A 5,000-nucleotide genomic window follows, 5' to 3' on the forward strand; every position below is an offset into this window, starting at 1 on the left:
CACCAGTTGTCCAAGTGACACTGGGCACGACACGGCAATGATGATGCAAGTCCTGCCTCGGCGGGAGTTGCGAGGTGCCGCCATCGTCTTCAACTTCGTTTGACCTCCCGCGCTGTTCATTGAAAGAGCATGGAATCATATTAACTTTTTAACTCTTACCCACTAAATTAAAATGATGACATGAGGATAAATATGGATAATGCGAGGATAAAGCCGATGTGAAGGAGCAGCGTGTGCGACTACGTGTTCACTGGTGACCCGGGTCGGCAGTGTTGCTACAGGCCGCCTCGCTCCTGCACTCGCCCAGCCTCCCTTGACTAACTATATTCTGTTATTATGCACCTCGCATGCCGTCTCGTTCTCTATTTAAAGCTCGTGTTATTTATGAACACGCATTTTATTCCTCGAGCGATGGGTAATGACTAAATTCGTCATGGCCCTTTGCTCAAGAAACGTAACTGTTGATGACAGGTGTCTCTCCCGGTACCTTGACAACTATGGCCGCTTCACATACACCAGGGTACCCTCACCCTGTTCAGATACCGGCGGAAGTACTTCATGTAATATTTCAGCCACATTATTAGATAAATGTGATATATTTCCCATGATCAAAATTCCTTAAATCCATGATTCCTTGCCATCATCCAAGCAGCTATTCTCTTCTTGATGTACATTTACTTATGTTTACAAACGTATAGCTTGATTAACAGACCAGTTTTACATAAATATTTATTCATCAGCTGCATCGACCTCTGCTATGTCCGCGGGATAAACAATTTACAACACCTATTAAAAAAAGTGCAGACCTATGGAACAGAAACCCTCGCCCAAATAGGTTATCTCTAAACGCTTTAAACTGTTTAAACCGCCGCACAAGAATGGTCGCCTCGCTAAAATGGTTTTCCCTTATCTCCGAGGCCTATCTTGGCACTCTTACTGACACGCAACAATACACATAACGTAATGGTATCACACTTTAACGCTACCACTTTCTGCTCCGCCGCACTTTCCAATACCACCGATCTCCCCGTCTCACGTCACGCCTCCGTCGCAAACACCTGTTGTGTCTCCCTAGCCGTGAATCAACGAGTGTACCTCGCTAACCCCTTCTTATATCTACCATCACACCCTCTATTCGAAAAGGAATCATTAATTAAGACCAACGAAGAAAGCCAGACGAGCGAGAGGAAGCAATCGCCAGGAAGAATCAGGTATTCATATCAGCGGGGGTGAACGTCCACCCCGCATAGCCTGCAGCCGCGCGGGATGGAAAGGTTCGTGCGCGGGGAGGCTTCGAAGCACCCTGGCACACGAGACGAAGCGACGGAGGCTCTTCGAACCCTGCCTGGGCTTCACCTGTGAGTCATCGCGAGAAAATCCGAGGAAGAAAATAGTGAAACATTTAAAGGAACAATTTGGTGTGACGTGGTAGGGTTCGCCTGTTAACTGCACTGCCCTTATACGAAAGTAAAAGTGTGAAGATTGTAATAGATATAATCGTAAAGACGGTTACATGAGCTTTGATGCGATAACGGAGTTGAAAACATACCTTGAAACTGGAATACCTGTTCTTTTTTACAGCTACACGCGTTCTTTTACGTGCAGGTATTAACCTCTTTCTACCGTACTTTCTTTTTCGTTAGACCGTTTTAACCAGTGGCTGAATAACACGTGCATCATTTCACCTCGGTATTATCCGTTTTTCTTTAAAATAAAAACACTAGGTGAGAAAAAAGGGATTTACAGCACACCATCGGTCGATCGACATAAGGTTGCTTGGTCACCCCCAAGGCCCTAGATAATGGAAAAGCGTGTCCCCGGTGTCATTATCTGTCGTCGCAGCGTCGGGTGTCGCCTCGCTGTCGCCCAACTTCCTTTTCCTGCCTTCGCGCCGCCCCTTCGCCACCTGTATTTCCGCCTTCTGGTTCTTATCCTTTTAAATAGTTTTCACTTTCTCTTCCCACGCATTTTTTTCCATGTTGATAATTGCTTTCGTTGTAATTCTAACTGGACCGCGTTTTCCTACACTGTACAACGAAATAATTTTCAGGTTGTGGTATGATACTTAACAAACCCGACAGCTCTGTATTACATGTACCTCCATTTCCATACCAAATACATTCCAGGTCGCGGCGCCATCTGCAATCCAGCGTCACTTTTCATCAGTTCTTATGACTGTCTGCTCCGTACGACACTTTCGAAACACCTGCACACTTTTATTTTATTTGAAGCATTTGCCGGTCATGGTGGAATCTGTTTCTTTATCTTCATATTTTCACAAAGAATATTTTAATTCCCCTAAGTTATTCTGACTTTCTATTTTTTTCTACAGTTGTTCGTCCATGTTATCAACAATTCGTACCTAAAAATATAGTGAGAAAAAAGAAGAAAACGGATTTGGAAAAAAATGTAAGAATTAACAGAAATAAGGAAAAGACAGAAAAAAAAATATTGCAGAAAACTTACACTTCAAACCCAAGTTTTGTCCGAATCAGGCGCGTATCAAAAGAAAAGAAAAAGAAAGAAAGAAAAAAAAAGAAAAGAAACCGAAAATTAAACCTCCCGAGTCTTTCCCTGCGATGTTATCAGTGGCGACTCCCCGGGACAGGTCGAGGAACACAATAATGCCAAGGATGCAGATGGAGTATGATGGATGGGGACGAGTTGTCGCGACTGGCCACGTCTGGAGGGGGAAGGCGGTAGAAAGGCGGAGAAAAAAAAATGGGGAGGAGGGAAGAGAGGAGGAAATGAGATGGAAGCAGATGAGGAGGAGGTAGAAAAGGATATGAGGTGGAAGAAGAGGTGGGTAAAGAGGAAATGGAGGAATGGGAGAAAGAGGATGATAAAATAGGAGAAAGGAGAGAGACCAGAAAACATATGGGAAAAATGTGGAAGAAAATGTAGTGGAATTAGAAACATAAGGGAAGGGGAAGGAGAAAGATGTGGAGAAAAAAGGTTGAAGATTTGTTACTTAGCAAATGAAACCCGGAAAAGAAATACGTTCCTCCTTCGAAACACAAAGCTTGGTGGGTTTTCCTTGTCTTTAAAGCTGTGATCTAGGTCAGCAATGTTCTGGATATCCGTGTATTAAAGGAGGGAACGGGCCTTAGTGTCACGTAAACACAATTTTAGTTCTGATATCTAAACGGCGTCTGTATCAACTGAACGAAAGAAAATAAGGCTGTATGAAGTGATGAAACCACAAAGAAAATTTAAAAGAAAAATGACAACTCAGCTTTTCACATGAGTTATGAAAAAAAATCTATATTATTTTCTTGTCAATCCCAAAATAAATGCAATATAATGTTCCGAAAGAATATCGACAATTCCAACAGAAATATACAGAACCAAAGAAGTATTTTTTCGAGGCATGATTATATCCGTGTGACAACCTGCACGTCTTGAAAGAAAAATGATTCCTTATGCAGTTCAAGTCCGGACGATAAGACTGCAAGGCTTGACCCCAAGACGCCAGCTACATGTCAAGCAGTGAGGGCAGAATATCAACTCTTACTCACTCTCTTTCCCTCGTAGTAACTCGTATGTTGTTGAGTCAACTGAACTTATGTTGTGTTAATCTTACCGTGCGCAGATATTATCCACTGTGTCACAACAACAATTTCTCTAAATCTTCTCTTTTTTATCGTGCTATTTCGCTGCAGACGTTTGCATCAGCTCAGAGTTCAGACCTCAATCTAACCTTTGGATACCTTCTCTTCTTCCGTGTTTTGAGGTGTCTTTGTACCCTTGCATTATTGCTAAACCTCTCCAAATGATTGTGTATGTTTGTTTGTTTTTTTCAACCTCATTCCCTCTCCCTTCGCTCTCTCTCTCTTGCTGTCGTATGATCATAGCAAATAATCCGGACTTAAAACGAGATTGCAAATTCTAGTGTAATCCTTGCCCTCATTTCATCTGGGTCCTGAGAAGGCGCGTGTATAGTGCTAATGCGTATGTACATTTGGATTCAGGTTTTCTTAAACAATCATTACTATTTATTCTATATTTACACGATCGTTATTTGTGTAATGAGCCTGATATTATGCTTCTAGGATTGACATAGGACCGACTGACTAGCAGTACTGTTGATAGACTGGCATTTGCAACAGCAGCCTTTGTCCGAATCCAAAAGATGAATGACTGTGACGTGAGGAACTTCAAGCTCTCGTGTGTTAAAGCAGGTCCGTCAGCGCTTGGCAATGTACGAACACATAAATTTGCCCTTGTCCTGCCACGGCCCAAAAAGCAGTCTTCCCTTGATGTAGCTTCTTCTTTTTCTTCTGTCCTTGTGCAAAACTCGGAGTTACTAATGGCAATTTTGTCTCTGCTTTCAGATCATAGGTAATAGTGGTTGATCGGTATTTCTTATGCTGCGCCTTATTGCAGTGGGGGCAGAATTCAGTTAACACTCTTGGTCAAAATTGTATAGGTAAGTATTGCTATTGCTATCAATCATTGAAATGTATTCCATCAAGAGGTCTATATCGATTGACATTTAAATAATTTTAATAAATTAGCCGGAAAAAAACTCGCAGCTTTCCCTGCTGTGAAGTATCAGCGTCTCCGTCCTCAACAGATGGCGACCCGGGGCCTCGTCACTCCGTCCCAGATCCAACAGATCCCTAAACAAGATTCCAAGTGACAGAAACAACAGCAGAGAGTGGTGGAAGCAGGACTGTTACGATCTCTGAGACGGCGGGACATCTTTGCTCTCTGTGATGTTGTAGGCGAACATTAACGTCTTCAGTGCGTGCGATTTATGATTTATGAAGCTTATAAAATGACTGGCGTTAGGAGTATCACAGAAAATATTGCATCACAAATTTAATTTCTCGTCTCATAAATCTAGCTGACTTAAAATCCCTTAAATCCAGTCTCGTTTAAATCAAATTTTAAAAGAGAGGAACTAACGAATGAATTATCGATCTGATTACTTGCAATCTAGCTTAAACGGTCACAGTAACACCACTCTATCTGAAAACACTTGCCTTAGAATACTA

The 5,000-nt window shown here is 42.3% G+C and overlaps 1 long non-coding RNA gene across 2 annotated transcripts in view; it reads left to right on the top strand.

The window, feature by feature from the left end:
- The first annotated feature begins 1,345 nt into the window (after positions 1 to 1,345).
- LOC119577864 overlaps positions 1,346 to 5,000 on the top strand; it is a 4,493-nt gene continuing 838 nt past the window's right edge. The window contains exons 1-3 of one of the 2 annotated variants that reach the window (XR_005229164.1): positions 1,346 to 1,428; positions 4,335 to 4,429; positions 4,577 to 5,000. The exon at positions 4,577 to 5,000 is cut by the window's right edge and continues 838 nt beyond it. This is a non-coding gene — a long non-coding RNA (uncharacterized LOC119577864). The remainder of the gene's footprint in view (positions 1,429 to 4,334; positions 4,430 to 4,576) is intronic. The other variant, XR_005229165.1, reaches the window with a different exon arrangement.

The sequence above is a fragment of the Penaeus monodon genome, chromosome 10 (genome assembly GCF_015228065.2).
Source record: "Penaeus monodon isolate SGIC_2016 chromosome 10, NSTDA_Pmon_1, whole genome shotgun sequence".
Lineage (NCBI taxonomy): Eukaryota > Metazoa > Arthropoda > Malacostraca > Decapoda > Penaeidae > Penaeus > Penaeus monodon.